The sequence below is a fragment of the Muntiacus reevesi genome, chromosome 20 (genome assembly GCF_963930625.1).
Source record: "Muntiacus reevesi chromosome 20, mMunRee1.1, whole genome shotgun sequence".
Taxonomy (NCBI): domain Eukaryota; kingdom Metazoa; phylum Chordata; class Mammalia; order Artiodactyla; family Cervidae; genus Muntiacus; species Muntiacus reevesi.
Genome location: NC_089268.1, coordinates 13,669,333 through 13,689,652, shown reverse-complemented (window position 1 = coordinate 13,689,652; position 20,320 = coordinate 13,669,333). Strand labels below are relative to the sequence as shown.

Here is a 20,320-nt window from a genome sequence, read left to right as displayed (position 1 = left end):
ACACTACACGTTAGACAAGAATTTTAAAAGCAGCTACTATGACCATAAATAAGAATTAAAGAGGAAGATATGCTCACAACAAATAGGAAACCTAAGCAGAGGTATAAACTCTTTCAAAAAATGTAAATTTTAGAATGAAAAATAAAATAATCTGAAATGAAAATATTCATCATATACAGACTAAAGACAGAACAGTCAGTACACCTGAAAATCAACAGCAATTACCCAATCTGAATAGAGAGGAAAAAACAAAAAGAAAAGTGAACAGTAATCTATGCAACAGGTGTAACTGGACTTCTGTAATCAGGAGAGAAAGAATGGACCCAAAAAAATATCTGAAAACATAACGGCTGAAAATTTCCCAAATGGGGTATAAGATGGAAATTTATAGATTCTGGGAGTTCAATGAACCACAAACAGAGAGAATGCAAAGAAAATATGTAAACATCTAACTGTCTGCAAGCAAAAATAAAAAGTATTAAAATAGCCAAAGAAAAATGATAAATCACAAAAATATGAATTACTGCTGACAAAAAAAAAAGTGGAGGCCAAAAGACAGTGGAAGGATCTTTTAAATGCTAAAAGGCACTATGGAAAACAGTGTGGCGATTTCTTAAAAAACTGGAAATAGAACTGCCATATGACCCAGCAATACCACTTCTGGGCATACACACTGAGGAAACCAGATCTGAAAGAGACACGTGCACCCCAATGTTCATCGCAGCACTGTTTATAAATAGCCAGGACATGGAAGCAACTTAGATGCCCATCAGCAGACGAATGGATAAGGAAGCTGTGGTACATATACACCATGGAATATTACTCAGCCATTAAAAAGAATTCATTTGAATCAGTTCTAATGAGATGGATGAAACTGGAGCCCATTATACAGAGTGAAGTAAGCCAGAAAGATAAAGACCAATACAGTATACTAACGCATATATATGGAATTTAGAAAGATGGTAATGATAACCCTATATGCAAAAAAGAAAGAGAGACACAGAAGTACAGAACAGACTTTTGAACTCTGTGCAAGAAGGTGAGGGTGGGATGTTTCGAAAGAACAGCATGTATATTATCTATAGTGAACCAGATCACCAGCCCAGATGGGATGCATGAGACAAGTGCTCGGGCCTGGTGCACTGGGAAGACCCAGAGGAATCGGGTGGAGAGGGAGGTGGGAGGGGGGATCGGGATGGGGAATACGTGTAACTCTATGGCTGATTCATGTCAATGTATGACAAAACCCACTGAAATGTTGTGTAGTAATTAGCCTCCAACTAATAAAAAAAATTAAAAAAAAAAAAATGCTAAAAGGAAAAAATATCTGACAACCCAGAATTCTATATTCAGCAGAAATATCCTTCAGAATGAAGACAAAATAAAAATATTAGAGAAAAACAAAGAGAATGGATCACCAGCAGGCCTAGAACAAATGCTAAAGGAAGTTCACTTAGCAGAAGGCAAATGATACAAGACAGAATCTCTAATCTTCAAAAAGAAATGAAAAACACAGGAAATGGTAACTCTGTGGGTAAATGTAAGATTATTTTCTCTTAATTTCCTTAATCATATGTGACTTTTTAAAATATTAAGTAGCATACAATTAATAACTAATGGGTCAAAGAATTAATGAAGGAAATTTAGAATATTTCTGAGAAGAATGAAAATGAAAACCTAAAGCTTCTGGGATACAGCTAGAGCAAATCCATAAGGAAACTGGTATCTGTAACTAACTACAACTTTTTAAAAAAATGTCAATTCTATAATCTTTCATCTTAAACTCTAGAAAAAGAGCAGCAAACAAAATGAGGCCCAAAGCAAGTGAAAGGGAAAAAAAGTTAAGATCAAAGCAAAAATCAATGAAGAAAAATAGAGGGGGGGGGGGGGGACAAAATGATGAAATAAAGGTGATACCTTGAAAATATTTTTTAATGTCTTTTCCTAAACTGACCAAGAAGAGAGAAAAATCAAGTACTAAAATCAGGAATGAAAGGGAGACATCACTGCCCACCTTTCAGAAATAAAACCAATCACAAAGGAATAGTAACTTAGAAAAAACTATACCAACAAGGTAGGTAATTTAGGTGAAATGAACAAATTCCTAGAAAGAAACAAACTACCAAAACCATCTCAAGAAAAAACAGAAAATCTGCATATATCTACAGGGAAAACATTCAATTCTTCCCCAAAAAGAAAAGCCAGGCCCTGACTGCCTCACTGGAGAATTCTACCAAACATTTAAAGGAAAATTAAGACCAATTCTTCACAGACTTTTCTCCCAAAATGGAAGAGAGAACACAGCCCAACTTACACTGAGGCTAGCATTACCATGAGCCAAAATCAGATAAAGACATCACATACACACACACACAAAAAAACTATAGCCCAGTATTACAATGACTACAAACATTAAAATCTTCAACAAAATACAAACCAAATACACAAAAAAAGCATTCACACTCTGACAAACTGAGATTTATCCAAGGACAGCAAGTTTTAACACTTAAAATCAATTAATGTAATATACCATGTTAATACAATCAAGGACAAAAACCCGTATGATCATCTCAATAAACAAAAAAAAAAACACCATACACACACAAAACCCCCCAAAAGTAATCACAAACCTAAATATGAATTAAAAATTTAATAAAACTCTCAGAAGAAAACTTAGGTACAAATCCTATGACCATGGATTAAGCAATGGTTTATTAAATATGACACCAAAAAGCACAAGCAAAAGATAAATTAGGTTCATCAAAACTTAAAACTTCTATGTTGCATACAATCAATATAGTGAAAAGACAATTCAGATGATTAAAAAAAAAATTTTGGAAATCATGTATCTGTAAAGGTACTTGTATCCAGAACATACAAGAAAGTCTTACAACTCAGTAAGATGACAAATAATCCAATTTTAAAATGTGTAAAAAACAGACATTCCTCCAAAAAGATATACAAATGGCCAATAAGCAAGTGAAAATATGTTCAACATCATTATCCATTAGCAAACAAAACACAATGAGATTGCTGCTATGATGGTTATAATCATTGAGGCAAGATAATATCAAATGCTGATAACAATGCAAAAAAACTGGAACCATCATCACACACTGCTGTCTGAAATGAACAATGATATGGCCAGTTTGGAAAGGAATTTGGCAGTCCCTCAAGAAGCCACACACATCCACACAAAACTTCTATTCAAACGTTCATAGAAGCATTACTTATAACAGTCAAAAAAATAAACTGATCTATGATAAATAAAAAGTAGCATAAACCACATAATGGACAAAATTCAACAAAAAGGAATGAGTACTAGTACACAGCACGGCTGAACCTTGCAAACATTCTGTTAAGGTAAAGCAGTCAGATGTAAAAGACCATATACTTTATCATTCCATTTATATGCAAAGGTAGGAATGGCAAAATCTACAGACAGAATTAAGATCAGTAGTTGCTTAGAGTGAGGGCAAGGGATGGGTGGGAAAGGGGAGTGACTGTTAACAAGTACATCACTTCTCTTAGGGGTAGCAAAAATATCCTAGAATCAAATTGTGGTAATAGCTGTACACACCTGTGAATATACTAAAAAACAAAACAAACAAACAAAAAAAAAAAAACACTGCATTAAATACTTGAAATTGGTGATTTGTATTGTATTGCTATGTGAATTATACCTCCAGAAAATAAAGACATAGCAAACATGCCAGTAAACTAAAGTAAAATTCTAAAAATGTTCAAGAAACAGGGAAAGATAAAGAAAGGAACAAAAAAGTTGGAAGAAATAAAACAAATATTAAAACAGTAGACCTAAATCCAATCGTATCAACAATTACATTAAATGCTAATGGAATAAGCACTCTAGTTAAAAGGCAGATATTGAACAAATGCATTTTTAAAAACAAGAACTAAATGCATGCTGTCTACAAGAGAGATACTTTAAATACTAAGGATCAGAAAAGTTGAAAATAAAAGGATGCTAAAGGATAAGCCAAGTAAATAAAAAAACATAATGCTCAAGTGGCTACATTCCTTTCAGAGGAAAGTCAAACTTTATTACCAGAGAAAAGAGGGACATTTCATAAAGATAAAAAGGTCAATTCATCAGGGAAAAAAAAAATGACAATAATAAACAGATATGAGCCTAATACTAAGATGTCAAAATATATAAAGTAAAAACCTGCAGAACTTTAATAACAGAAAGACAAATCCACATAGTTGGAGATTTTAATACTCCTCTCAGCAACTGATAAACAAAACCAATAATACAAAAGGCCCAAAAACACTACCAATACCCTTGAACTAACTGACATTTATAGAACACTGTATCAACAACTACAAAATACACATTCATCAATTCCAGCACATTTCTGAATAATCTATGGATTTTTTTAAAAAACACAATGAAATCAGGAAATACTCTGTCCCAACTCAAAATAAAAACACCAAAATACCAAAATTTGTGGCATTTTGCTAAAGCAGTACTGTGAGAAAAAGTTATACTTTTAAACGCCCAAATTTGAGAAGAAATACTCCCAAGAAGGTAGAAAAACATCAAAGAAAATCTAAAGAAATAAAGGAAGGAGCAAAAACCAGCACAGCGGAAAAACAAAGAAAATAAAATAAAATTAGAATTTTTTCACAAAGATTAGTCAAAATTGATAAACACCTATTTACCAATATTAGAAATGAAACAGGCAATATCACTGTAGACTTTACATATATTAACTGAATAGTAAGGACAATGAACAACTTTATGCCAATAAATTTGACAACTAAGATGAAAAGCACAAGTTCCGTGAGAAATACAACTTTTAGAAATGGACATAAATGTAGACTAAAATATTCTAAAGCCCTCACTCTATCAAAGAAACTGAATCCCTTATCAAATGAATTCTCCAAAAGAAACCACAAGCCCAGAAGGTTTTACTGGCTAATTCTCTCAAATACTGAAGGAATAAGGCCAATGAACACAAACTCTTCTCAGAAAACAGAAGTAACATTTACCAACTCATTTTAAGGTCAACAAAAACAGATAAAGAAAACCGGATAAATACTCTTCACGAGCATATTTGTAAAAATTATTACCAATATACTAACAATTCATCAATATATTAGGACAAATTACCAAATGAGGTTTATTCCCAGAAATGTAAGGTTTTTTTTTTAACATTAAACAAATACCTCATCATCATCCACAGTATTCAATGCAGAAGAGATCTCTTTATCACAAAAACCTAACCATGTCCCTCTAATTTTCTCAAAACTGTCTGGTGACTCCCCATACCTACATACAATACAGAAACTTTAACATAAAATGGAAGGTTCATAACACTGCCTCTGCTACCAACCCTGAATGTGGATCTCACACTCCAGCTGCGCTGGCCGCGCCCTCTGCTAGGATGTGACACTCCCTCTCCTTCCTTTCACTCTCAAATTCCAAACCTCGGCCCTTAGCTGAGTTCCTCTGAAAGCCTTCCTGACTTCATCAGGTTGATTTCATTACTTCTTTCTCTACATTCCCACTGCATCTTTTGCAGTCCTCAACTGTAGCAGATATTACCAATATTTCTTTGTCTGTCTCTCTATCCAACTACCACCTACGGTTAAGTCGCTTCAGTTGTGTCTTGACTCTTTGCAACGTGTAGCCCACCAGACTCCTCTGCCCACAGGATTCTCCAGGCTAGAATACTGGAGTGGGTTGCCAAGCCCTCCTCCAGGGAACCTTCCCGACCCCTGAGACTGAACCCACCTCTCTTAAGTCTCCTGCATTTAGTAGGCAGGATCTTTACCACAAGCGCCATCTGGGAAACCCTCAGTCATCACAGCAGAAGCCAAACCTTTTCACCACACTAACAGAGTAAAGAATGAAAATCATATGATCATTTCAACAGATACAGAAAAATCATCTGACAGAAGTCAATATGCACGTGTGCAGAAAAAACTCTCAGAAAATCAGTAACTAACGACAATGTCAATAAAGGCATCCAAGACAAACTCACATACTTAACTTCCAAGAAGTGCTAGCCTCAGTAGCAATATTCAACATTTATATATGCGTATTTATCTTCAATGGTCCTCCAAAAACCTTATTTAAAAAAAAAAAATTATTTTTTAAGTAGGGAGCTATTATCCTCTCCAGTGGTATTAACAGCAACTCTGGATCAGAAAAGTTAAATCATATACCCAAGTAAGAAAGCCAGTACAAGAATCCAGTCTTTGACTAAAAGTACTTTTCAACTATAGTATGCCATCTTGTCTAGGTGACTAAAGCAAAGAGTGATCTATTCAAACAGCCATTATATTTCATTAGTTGATAAAACAGGGTAAGTAACACTAACATGGAATGAAAAAATTTTAAGCCCACAAATCAAAAGAACCTAAAATCCCCTTTTTTCAAATGGCTATGCCACAAAAAGAAAAGTACCCAATGAATTGTCTCTAATATTTTTCTTTAAAGGTCAAAAATGCAACAGATAAACTGGTAATTCAAAGCCTTATCTGAATTTATATTTTTAATCTGCTACTTGTCCATGCCTTAACAGCTGTCAGCTGGAAGCTGAGGCCCACAGCTCCGTAACAAAGAATCCAAAGTGACATGGCTACTTCTGAGTTTCTGTTTCCAATTCAAATGAATTTTTCATGCAGGAAAATATGAATGCTGTCTTAACATCTTTCCATCTGTGAAACACCCACAGCCAGCAAGTTCCACAGTGAGGCTGGATTTGCTTCTTCACTGCACAACATGCACTTCACTTCAAAGTACACAGGGAAACTCAAGTGTCTTCAAATAACCTGTCCACAAAACTACAAAAAAAAAAAGACAGGAAGAACTACCACCCAGCTGCCTACAGACCAGTCATTTCTATCTGTCTTTCTGTACTCCCTAAAGGTGAACATCTGACTTCAAGTCATCTGTCTAGGACAAAACACTAAACAATTAAGATAAAATAAGACTTCTCCACAGATAAGCCTTCTCCTTCTCCACAGGAGTCGTCTTCTGTGCGAACATCCCAGGCACTTATAAAAGAGCCCAAGTGTTTCATGATAACACAAGTGCCCTTTATACACAAGTTCCTAAAAGGCTCGGTGAATTTCTTATCTGATCTTACTACTGTTGAGAGTCAGTGACCATGAGGCATCTCTCACTGAGTTTATTGTGAATGAAGTAAAAATGAAGACCTCTTTTCTCCAAGTGACGGAAAATTCAAAGGTCACCAGATAATGCACTAGACTACACCAGCGTCTCAGATATGTCTGTATCCAAAATGTCTCCTTTTAACAATCTTTGGGAGTGTCCTATAAAAACCAGTGGGTGACCTAAATTTTTAATCAAGAAATCAACAAAATAGCTTTGTCATGATTACTTTATGGATAAGCCAGTAACTTCATACTTTAATTCCAACAAGAATTCAGAAATGTTCAAATTATGTCTTTAAAAATAAGAAGCTCTTCTAAAATATAATTTTTTCTTATTATCTAAGAAAAAAGAAAGGAGAGGGTTATCAAGTTAATTTCAAACTCCCTGAAGTACCACTTGAATATTCATTGGAAGGAATGATGTTGACACTAAAGTTCCAATACTTTGGCCACCTGATGCAAAGAGCCGACTGATTGAAAAAGACCCTAAATGCTGGAAAAGATTGAGAGCAGGAGGAGAAGGGGGCGACAGAGGATTAAAGAGTTGGATGGCATCACCAACTCAACAGACGAGTCTGAGCAAACTCTGGGAGATCCTAAAGGCAGGAAGTCAGACCTGCCGCACGCAGTCCATGGGGCTGCAGAGAGGTGGACACAACCTAGCAACTGAACAACAACAACAAGGACAACGTCATGTAACAGCGTGGACAAACTACAGACTAATATCCCTAACTTCACAACATCACCCTCGAGTCTAATTTCAAGAAATTTAAAACGGTCAAAAAATGATAGTCCCAACCAATCACCTAACAAACATTCTCTGTAAAGCTCGCCTCTAGCTGAATAATCCCAATCAACTGTCTCACTATCAGCATGGGGTTGGCAGAGCTGGTGCTGTCTCAAGGTCAAAGTTAAAAGCAGGCAGGAGCAGCCACTAGAGATTTTTGGCACTAAGGCACAGACCAGAAACCAAGTAAAGCAGTCAAAGATTCAGGAAGACTGAAGGGTGAAAACCCAACTCCCAGTTTCACAGTCTGCACAGAAAAGACACTTTTGCACCCATTAAGTGAAGTCGCTCAGTCGTGTCCGACTCTTTGCGACCCCATGGACTGTAGCCCACCAGGCTCCTCCATCCATGGAACTTCCCAGGCAAGAATACTGGAGTGGGTTGCCATTTCCTTCTCCAGGGAATCTTCCAGACTCAGGGATCAAGCCTGGGTCTCCCGCATCGCAGGCGGATGCTCTACCATCTGAGCCACCCTCAAGCACGATGAACCACAGTATCTGTGAGCCATTCCTATTCAACCCCGCTTTCCACTCCCAATGGCAACTCCTGTCTCCTCAGAACCTTTAAATTCTTAACTGAATTATGAGGCCAATTTACTTTCTTCACTCAAACTGTTCAAACCACATCCCCAAGCCATAAAGTTCCATTTCACTTAAAATCTGTTAAAAGATAAACCACTACAGGTATTTTACAATTAATGTCAAACACACAGTTTCATCAAAAAGGGAAACCCTTCAGTTTAAAAAAAAAAAAAAGCTAAGACAATGCTTATTTGCAATTACAAATAGTGTTTTATTACCTGGGTCTAAAAAGCATAATTTCAACAGAGAAAAAATTACATATATATGAAAACGTTGAGAAGTCTTATTGTACATATGTTTTTAATTTTCTTGAATTGGTCTTCACACCAAAAAGGCTGTTGCACTGGTGTGCACGGTTGGTGCTAATATAAATGGGTGCAGCCACTGTGTAAACAGTATGGAGGTTACTCAAAAAATCAAAAATTGAACTACCGTGTGAAACAGCAATTCCACTTCTGGGTACTTATCTGAAGGAAATAAAATAACTATCTTACAAAGATATCTGCACCCCCATGTTCACTGCAGCATTATTAATAACTACCAGGACATGGAAACAACCTAAATCTGTATAAATGGATGAATGGATACAGGAAGTGTTTTATAGATACAATGGAATATTCTTCAGCCATGAGAAAGAAGGTATACCTGTTACCGGACATAACAATGTCTTTAAGTATTGGCCTTTGTACTGGCCTTAAAGACATTATGCTAAGTGAAATACATGAGAGAGAGAAAGACAAATATTTTATGACATCACTTATATGTGGAAACAAAAGAAAAAAAAAGGGACTAGTGGTTGCCAGAGGAGGGGGTGGGCAGCAGATGAAAGGTGGTGAAGGAGGTTAAAAGGTATAAACTTCCAGTTTCAGATAAGCTTTCCTTGGGATGCAGTGTATAGCATGGTGACTACAGATAACGATTCTGTACTGTATACTTCAAAGTTGCTAAGAGAACAGATCTTGAAAGATCTCACCACAAGGGGGAAAAAATTATTATAACTATGTTTGGTAATGGATGGGGAGCTTACTGTAGTGATCATTTCACAACATAAACATATATTAAGTCATTATGTCAATTATATCTCAGGGTTTTTTTAAAGGTTGTTCCACACAGATATAATACCCTTGACAATATGCTATATCCCTTCTCCTAACCATTCTTCATCAAGTCCCACAGGGAATAAGAATCCTGCAGGAAAATCTATAAACTTTCCCATGTAGAATCATGGTAACTATTTAACAGTTCTCATGTTTAATTAAGAAACTATCATATTGCTTGTCTTAGATCCCCAGATAAGTCTGCAATTATGGAGAAAGTTATCTGGTAAGAACATAAAGGAAAATTGCCTATGTAAGTGAATACAAACAGAAATCATGTAGATAGATTCAAGCCTCAAAGCAAAAGCCCTATTTAATTTTTTATTTAAATTCAAAAACAGCTTTAAAGATGTCACTAATCTTAATTAATCATGGTATGTTTCATCAGCCATATAAACTTGATAAAACCTTTACCCTTAAACGACCTTTTGGGAAAGAATAAATGTCTGTAAGTCCTCAATGATACAGAGAATGAATGCCCCACACTCAAGCAGCTTAGTGTATGCTATCAACCCAATCCATCTCCCCATTTTGGACAAAAACAATTTAACCTGACAGATGTCAACAAATGACCCAAAAAGCCACTTGTCTGGAACTGTCTGGCTTGTCTTGCAGAATAGGTGGATGCCTAGCCTTACAGTTTGCCACTTTTTATAATCAAAGCCATGAGTAACCATTTGAAAATATGTTTGATAAATCAATTTGGTTAAACCAGATGGAAAATCTGTGAAAACTAAAGCTTTTCAACAATAACACCAAACAGATCACTGTTAAAAAGACAAACTATAACTTAAAGAATAAAATTTAACTCACAAAATTTTCTTATGTTATTCCCTTCTTGAGTGCATTTTTAAAAAACAATACTGAGGTCAGATCCAGACTAAAGAGGAAACAGTGCCATGTTTCAATTTTCCCGTTTCTACCAACCCACTGGTGGGGAAAGCAGTGCAGAGCAGAACACATGGAACATATTTTCTATCCGTACTACCAACAGGTCAAAATTTAAGTAGGCTCTAAAAACAGTGGAATTTTAAAATAAAGCTCGTTACCCATACTTAATGCCTACTAAGAAGTATTTTTAAGTAAATTCTGGAATGTGAAAATCACACATAATACCTAGGCTCCATGGCCCTATCCAACTCTCTCTTTAGTTATAGCCAGAGGAGCACAGGTTTTTATCTGCACCCAGACATACGTAGAATAAAAACCTAGCACTTTCATGACTTGTAAATGGAAATGGTAACAACAGTTTTAACCCCTGTAAGTCTTTCTTACTTTATCTGTGAAATACAGAACCACACGACACCAGAGGATTAACATAAGGATTAAATCAACTGAATGTGTAAAGATGCTGGGGTGGTGCCTTCCACTGTACCCTAAATAAACCGCGCTAACACACATCCTACTCAAGCCTCTTGTCATGGAAGGCCTGTCCTTCACATGCCGGCTTCTGCTATCTGAACTACATCCATTCTTCAGTCTTTTAAGTCATTCTGATGCCTGCCTTATCTTTAACACGACAATGGCCTTCCTAATCTTTAACATTCAAATGTATTTAATATCTAATAGCATTCATCATTCTATTTAGTGAGACATTGCTCTAGATTTTATTTAATATTTCAAAGGCATACAGTATAGATCTCAAGCAGAGAAAAAGCTCCAAGCTTTCATGGAGTATCATCTCATCTTATGTTCACCTCAACACCTACTGGGGCTTTAATAGATACTAAGCAATATTCAGTAAATAAATGCCATATAAATAAGTGACCAAATAAAGGCACACAAACCACAAGTTATTCTGGTCAGAAAAGGGAGCTGAGGTGGCTTCTGAGAACACAAAAAAGAAAATTTATGACACATGCTAAAACTAAAATCTAGTCTACCTTTTTACAAGAAATGCTAAACGAGTATCCCCCTGAGCATTAAATACAAATTACAAACAAGGAAAGACATAATGCAATCAATTCCTTACCCAAATGACACCTCTAACACTAGCCACTTCTACAAAGAGTACAAAATTTAACAGATATTCTCAGTTCAGAATTAGTATTCTTTTCCCTAATTCATTGTATTTCTAAAGAGTCAGCCAGCAGGGAAAGAGGAAGTTCATTAACTAGCCAAATAATAAGGCTAACAAATTTTTAAACTGTGGAAAATCTAATTAAACTTCTGAATATTAATCACAAAAGTCACCAGTGCCCATGTATTTATAATATTTTATAATATTACTTTCACATCATAGAAATGGAAATAGTCCATAAAACTGCCACTACTTACCTCAAGTTCTTTTGGGATATAGAGGTACATTCCAATGTAAACACACATCCTTTTTGAAGCCAGAAAAATCAATATTAATCAAAAGTCAAATGACAGTGGAGAAAAGTTGCTACTTTCTGAAACATGACCCAAACTGACTGAAGTACAAGGCCAGTCTCATAATCCCAGCAGTGAAAGTCACTCAGTCATGTCCAACTCTTTGAGACCCCATGGACTATACAATAATCCCAGTAACCATTCACCAATTTAGTCTTCATCTGTTGTTTATCCCAAAACTTTTGGGACCCTCCCCAAAAGCAAACCTCATTTTTAGTTTGTGACCGTAAGATTCATCAGAAAAGAGCTAGGGCCCTAGATTATGTATTTCTGAGATGCAGTTTAAGGAGCATCACAGTTTCTGTTGACAATTACAGAGGAGCACAGTTACAAATGATATGGAGAAGAATGTACAAGAGGGTCAACAATAGGAAACACTGAAAGTTAAGTTCAAATTGCCAAGCACAGACTACTCAGATAAAACCTGCTCTAGGTAACAGTGAGTCAGGACTGTCTTTATTAAAAAGGGCTGAGACAGGGCTTCCCTGGTGGCTCAGTGGTAAAGAATCCGTCTGCCAATGCAGGAGACATCCCTAATCTGGGATCATCCCTCACACCCCAGCGCAACTAAGCCCCAAACACCACAATTACGGAGCCTGTGTTCAAGAGCCCAGGAGCTGGAACCACAGAGCCCGCACGCTCAAGGATGCGTGCTACACGGTGGGAGAACCCACCACAGTGAGAAGCCCACACGCCACAGTGAGAGAAGTCTGCACAGCAACAAAGACCCAGTACAGCCAAAAAATAAACAGTAAAATATGCTCTTTAATTTTTAAAAAAGGACTAAGACAAACAAAATGTAACACTGTAATGTGATACAATATTGTACCACATTACAATAATGTATACAAAATGTAACACCCAAAATTTCTCTGTTTTGCTTAAAAAGTACTTCTATATATGTTATCATATTTGATCCCTAAAACAACCTTTCTGAAATGCAGGAAACACGCTTTCTTTACAATGAAAAAAATTAAGACGTAGAGAGAGTTTGTCTTACAAAGCTACCAGACGGTGGGGAAAAAATGGAAACTTGGGACTTTCTCACTCCAAAAGCATAACTCTCTGCATCACAACATGACGTCTTTCGAAAGCAAGGGCTAGAACATGGTATTGGAAACGTGGTTAACCCGCCTCCATAGACACAAAAATATTTTTCAGTAATAGATACATGAACAATTATATGCCAACACACTGAACAACTAGAAAAAATAAATTCTTAGAAACACACAACCTAAACAAAATGAGTCATGAAGATAGAAAAGGCTGAACAAACCAATTACTGGTAAAAAGACTGTTCAGCTCAGTTCAGTTGCTCAGTCGCATCCGACACTTTTCGACCCCATGGACTGCAGCATCAGTAATCAAAATCTTCCCAACAAACAAGAGTCCAGGCACAGATGGCTTCACTTGTGAATTCTACCAAACATTCTCGAAAGAATTAACACCAATCCTTCTCAAACTCTTCCAAAAAAACAGGAGTGGAGGGAATACTTTCAAATTCCTTTTATAAAGCCAGCGTCACCTGATAACAAAACCAGACAAGGAAAATACAAGAGAACTATAAACCAATATCCCTAATGACCATAGATGCAAAAATTCTTAAAAAAGAAAAGAGCAAATCAAATTCAACACTATTATTAAAAGGATCATACACCACAATTAAGTGGGATTTAGTCCAAGGATGCAAGGATGTTTCAATATCCACTCATCAATCAGTGTGATACAAAACAACAAAATGAAGGATAAAAACCATAGGATCATATCAATAGATGCAGAAAACCAACTCAAAATAGATTAACTGCCAACACAGAACTTGAAACCATATAACACCAAGAAGAAAACACAGGGGGTAAGCTCTACAACATCAGTTTTGGCAATGATGTGTAGGATCTGACACCAAAAGCAAAACATTAAACAAGTAGGACGTAAATTTAAAAAAATCTGCACAAAGAAAACAATAGACTGAAAAGGCAACCTACAAATGGGAGAAAATATTTACAAATCATGTATCTAATAAGGGTTAATATCTAAAATATATAAAGAACTCATAACAGCAAAAAAAGCAAGCAATCCAACTAAAAAATGAGCTGAGTAACAGAGTACATTTTTCCAGAGACGATGTATAAACAGACAACGGGTGTAAGAAGCTGCTGATATCAGAGAGGATCACCAAAAACTTGGAAGAAAGAATTAATAAGCATTCACATCACAATCAAGCAAGATTCCAAATGCCTCAACAAAGAACTATTGTATCTCTCCTGTGAACCCCAAACTTCTAACAGCTTGCCTTCTAAACTGCTCTTATTACTAATTTATTGGTTTTAGCTTTTTTTAGACCAAAACATATAGAACTGCAGAAGCTCCAGATCAGCACAAACCACCATAACTGATAACAATTTTAAGCCAGATCAGTCCTCACAAGTGAAAAGGAGACATAAGAAATAAAATTTTTTATAATTTAAACAATCTATGAAGTCTCATTATTAATATTAGCAATACCTATATTTTATACATGAGAACGCAGACACTGCCCAAGATCAATCAGGATTGCAACAGAAAAGTTGATTCCAGAATCCTCTCTTAACTACTATATTCAGTTCAGTCGCTCGGTCGTGTCCGACTCTTTGCGACCCCATGAATCGCAGCACGGCAGGCCGCCCTGTCCATCACCAACTCCCGGAGTTTACTCAAACTCATGTCCATCGAGTCGGTGATGCCATCTAGCCATCTCATCCTCTATCATCCCCTTCTTCTCCTGCCCCCAATCCCTCGCAGCATCAGGGTCTTTTCCAATGAGTCAACTCTTCTCATCAGGTGGCCAAAGTACTGGAGTTTCAGCTTCAGCATCAATCTTTCCAATGAACATCCAGGACTTATCTCCTTCAGGATGGACTGGCTGGATCTCCTTGCATTCCAAGGGACTCTCAAGAGTATTCTCCAACACCATAGTTCAAAAGCATCAATTTTTCGGCACTCAGGTTTCTTCACAGTCCAACTCTCACATCCATACATGACCACTGGAAAAACCATAGCCTTGACCAGACGGACCTCTGTTGGCAAAGTAATGTCTCTGCTTTTTAATATGCTATCTAGGTTGGTCATAACTTTCCTTCCAAGGAGTAAGCGTCTCTTAATTTCATGGTTGGTACAAAAGTAACTGAGGTTTTGAATTGCTGAACTTTGCTGTTTGATACTGGAATACATTCTTAAATATGGTTATGTTATACATCATTTTAAAGAGCATTTCTTATTTTATTTTTTGTTATTGACTTATTACTTGATGTTTATATTTCTTTTAGTCTATGGAAACGAGGTTAGACAAAAAGCAAATTCCAGCAGTTTTTTTTTTTTAATTCAAGTTCAAAATGGGTCATAAAGCAGCAGAAAGAACTCACAACAAAAACACATTTGGCTCAGGAACTGCTAACGAAGGTACAGTACAGTGGCGATTCAAGAAGTTCTGCCAAGGAGACGAGAGCCTTGAAAATGAGGAGTGTAGCGGCCGGCCATTAGAAGCTTGCCATGACTGACTGACAGCAACTGTCGAAGCTGACCCTCTTAAAACTACACGAGAAGTCGCTAAAGAACTCAACATCCACTATTATACAGTCATTCGGCATGTGAAGCAAATTAGAAAGATGAAAAAGCTCAATAAGTGGGTGTCTCATGAGCACACCAATAATCAAAAAAATCATCATTCCTAAAGTGTCGTCTTCTCTTATTCTACACAATAATGAACCACTTCTTGATCAGACTGTGATGTATGATAAAAAGTTGATTTTATACAACTGGCAACAACCAGTTCAGTGGATGGACTGAGCAGCAGCTCCAAAGCACTTTCCAAAGCCAGACTTCCACCAAAAAAAGGTCATGGTCACTGTTTAGTGATCTGCTGCCAGTCTGATACACTGCAGCTTTCTGAATCCTGACTAAACCATTACATCTGAGAAGCAGGATCAGCAAATCGAAGAGATGCACCAAAAACTACAACACCTGCAGTCAGCATTGGTCAACAGAATGGGCCCAATTCTTCTCCACGACAATGCTCGATTACACACCATACAACCAACACTTCATAAGTTGCAAGGATTGGGCTGCCAAGTTCTGCCTCATCTACCACATTCACGTAACCAATAGACTACCACTTCTTTAAGCATTTCAACAACTTTTGTAGGGACAACGCTTCCACAACCAATAGGAGGCAGAAAATGCTTTCCAAGAGTTCACTGAATCTCAAAGGATGGATTTTTATGCTACAGGAATAGACAAACTTATTTCTCATTGGCAAAAATGTGTTGACTGCAATTCCTATTTTGATGAATAAAGGTGTGTTTGAGCCTAGTCATGATGATTTAAAATTCACGGTCCAAAACCACAATTATGTTTGCACCAATCTAATATAATCATGCCCTAATATGTCCCTCCACTATATTTTTAACTTAAATATATGTGCTTTTTACCTGAATTTGTCTCCCTAAAGATGGCAAATTCAGAAAAATATTTTGTGTGCTGATTTCTCCCCATCTGGTGAACTTAGAGTGGGGTTAGGCCACCACAGATGACAAAACAAGATAAAAGCCTTATTTTTGTGTGTTTGAATTTTCTATCCTGAACATACATTACTTTTATAATCAAAAATACAATAGATGTTATAAGATGTGTTTTTCCCCCTCAATAATTTATTCTGGCAGGAATTTTTATGCAATCTACTTACTTATCCTCGTTTCTAACAAAATAGTTTAAAAGTCTTAGAGGTTTTAGTATTTTCTTCCTACTTCTTGTATATATGATACTGCTCACAAGCAAAAACTTGGAAACAAAACAGACTTATAAAATGTACTGTTTACGCAGATATTATATACCATAAGTTCCCCTTCTAGAGTACAAAACAGATGTTTGGATCTCAGAACTTCTCACTTTCCCTTAAAACCAGAGTTGTAAGTATGGTTAAAGCTCCTAGATTATCCCAGAAAGATTATTTAACCATATTATTACTGAATTCTAGTGATAGGATTACTGACCTAGGTACCAAAATCCAGGGTAGCAAGAAGCAGAAGTTTTTAAGACCTCAGCGTTGCTGCGGCTCAGGACACCTCTCGGCACGTTTGTAAGCCGGCAGCGCGCCTTGCTCTCGGACTGCCCTCCGGTTGGTGCCCCGCCCCCGCGCCCACGTGACCCCGGGCCCGCCTATCACGGAGCTCCACCACGAGCCGGTCTCCCATGACGCAATCCTACCCAGTCCTCTCTTCACACCCATCTTACCAATGTAAGCGTCACTTTTAGGGGTTAAAATTTAGAGTGATATGAATGAACCAACTCACACTAAATCCCTTAATTCTAAGCTGGAGCATTTCTGATCATATAAAATGAAGTGAAATATTCAGACCACATCAAAACAGACATTATGACCTAGAAGTGCACCAGTCACAATCAACTTCTCACTACTCTTTCACTCTTTTTTTTTCCTAAGCCCACCAGGGTTTGAAAGCACCAAACCATCAAAGATATCTACAGTGGAGAATAGATTAAAAGCAGAGAAAGGACACCCTCTGAGAAACTTAAAAGTTTAGAAATATAGTACACAAAGAACATGTGAAACTAAAGAACTATGATTTAGTTTAAATTAACACCAAATGTTAAGGGAATACAAAAATTATGTCTTTAGAGACAGTATACCTGCAGTTGACCCTGGAACAATATGGGGTCAGGGGCACTAACTCTTCACGCCATCAAAAATCTATATGTAACTTACATCAGTCATCTGTATCTGCAGATTCAATCAACCAGAGTTTATGTAATACTGCAGTATTTACTACTGAAAAAAAAATCCACATATAAACAGACCTGAGCAATTCAAACCCATATTGTTCATGGATCAACTGTATACAGCAAGGAGGAGGCAGAAAGACATTCCAGGAAGAGAGAAAATGAGAAGGCAAGGAGTTTGGAAAGCAAGATAGGTTCTTGAGATAATAAAGATACCACACTGGGTTAAAAAAGGAAAGGAGTATGGTTTTGATCTGGAGGTATATGGGACCAATTTGAAAAAAAAAAAGATTTCAAGCAAACAATATAGTACAGTACAGAACTGAACAGACCAAAAACTGGACCAAAACAAATTCTTTGTTTTGCAGAGTGTCCTATATACTGTAGGATGTTTAGCAGTATTCTTGGCCTCTACCCACTTGATGTCATTAGCACCTCTTCTCCACTAAGTGATAGCAACTAAAAATATCTCCAGACACTGTCACATGTCCTCCAGGGGACAAATTCAACCTCCCCACCACCCATGAAGAACCACTTACCTAGTCTAAGCCCTTTTATGAGATAAGGAAACTGAGTCTCAGTGAAGTCACATAACTTGTTAAGGTCACACAGACTGATTCTGTTTTTGTCAAGAGCTAGAAGATAAGTCAAGCAGCATGTTAAATTGGGCTTGTGATCTTCTTAAGTAATGCTTAGAAAGATTTCTAATGATTCTTTAGAAATTATCACAAAATTATTTTTGATGCCTAAATTGGATATTTTACATGTAACACATACTATATATGCTATAATCTTTTCTCTTATTTCTGTAATGCTTTAAAGAATTCATGTTTAACCAGCAAGTCTCAAACAAGGCAAAAAATATATTAAGCTACAAAAGGAACCAAAGCAGGAACTGGGCAACTACAGTAAAACATTAACTGGTCAGAACCCTGAGTACCTGAGGAGTCTAAGAAGCCAGTTTTTCCTAACAGCTGAAAACCTATCCTTGTAAGTACCAAGTTGTGGTTCCCCATCCCCCCAGTTTTAACTCTCTTGGACAGGTATCTTTATTTTATATACTGCCTTGCCCTCTTAAGCAAAAATATAAAAATACCAAACAAAATTTTAACTCTATTTTAAGATTCAGGGTCATTATGAATTTCATTCATAATTATACTACAACACTGAGATCAGAGATTGTAATAAGTAAGGAACAAATAGTTTTACGTGGCTTAAGCAAAGTGTATGTGGATAAAATTAGGTGGTTAGGTACAACAGTATAGTCTGAAGTCAGACTACAGAGTTTCTGAATTTCATCTCAAAGAGTAAGCATTCATCCTGTTCTTTTGGTGTGCAAATGACCTTAACAGATCTGTTTTCCAAAGATCATAAATTAATGGAATGAGAGAAAGACCAGAGCCCAGTAAGAAGTTCCACTTAAACACAACAGGCCCAACAGGAGGCAGAGGCTGCCTGACCTACAGTGGCAGTGATGCAAAGGAGAGAAACATATAAGATACAGGTAGATCAGCTTGGTGAATAATGGAGGAGGTATAAAGGTCAAAGATGACTCTGGCTTCCGGCTATGGAGATATAACCAAGACTGGGAAAACAAAGAACCTCATTTCCAAGGAAAAGGATAACGAGTAAGATTTGGGTTTTAAAGTCTACCCTCATGAACTCAGTAACCTAGGTTTTATTTAAGCAAGTTAAATCTCTACTAAATTTCACTCTCAGTAAGAAGGGGAAAAATAAGACACATCCACTTTATTTATTACTTTATTTATTATTTATTACTGTGTTACTGAGTAACACAGTAATAGCACTTTGGAAAGAACCAGTCTAAGAAATGACTTTTCCTCTTTTTTTTAAATTCCTGGCAAAACTACCCCTAAGTACAATCTTCACTGGGTACCTTTATTTCCCTATCAAAAACCTTTCCAATCACCCTAAAATAATTCACATTCAGGCCACCAAGGGCTTCTCCCTGGACATTCCGGTTCCCCTCTGACTTCTGTGTTATCTCAGCGCCGTGACGCGCTTCACCTCTGCCCTGACATTCTTTATAGCAGCTGTTTTCTCAGGAAAATTACAAGGACATTCATTCTTAAAGTTTCTTTTCCATTAACACATTTTTCATCTCTTTGTGTTTCTTCCACTCTATCTTATCTATTTCCTACTACCCCAATCCTACTTCAGATCTGTACTACATACTTCAATAGCCTAAAAGTCTCCAACTTTTTCCAGAAAGTTTTAAAAAAATCATCCCACTACCACCATCACCCCCCCCACCCCCCCACCCAAAATCCTCCTGGCTGTGAAGTTCTGACTCTTCTGGACAAAAGGGAGAAGTTAACATGTGTTTCTCTTTGTGTTAAACCTCAAGAGAGAAAAGGGTAGAAAGCTGGAACATCATACACTCTCCCTTTCAAAAGAACTTCCAGAACTGACTCAGACTCTGTAAAGAAAATTAGAAGTTTTACAAAGAATAAGAACGGATAGGTAGGAAAAAGGAGAAGAACAGATGACTGTAACACACAACCTGCCAGAGTTCACTATGTGTTTCACTGGACATGTTTCACAGC

At 36.8% G+C, this 20,320-nt stretch overlaps 1 protein-coding gene across 1 annotated transcript in view; it reads right to left on the bottom strand.

The window, feature by feature from the left end:
- Positions 1 to 20,320, bottom strand: part of ZFAND3 (zinc finger AN1-type containing 3) — a 319,337-nt gene that overhangs the window by 266,627 nt on the left and 32,390 nt on the right. The gene's annotated exons all lie outside the window — the stretch shown is intronic.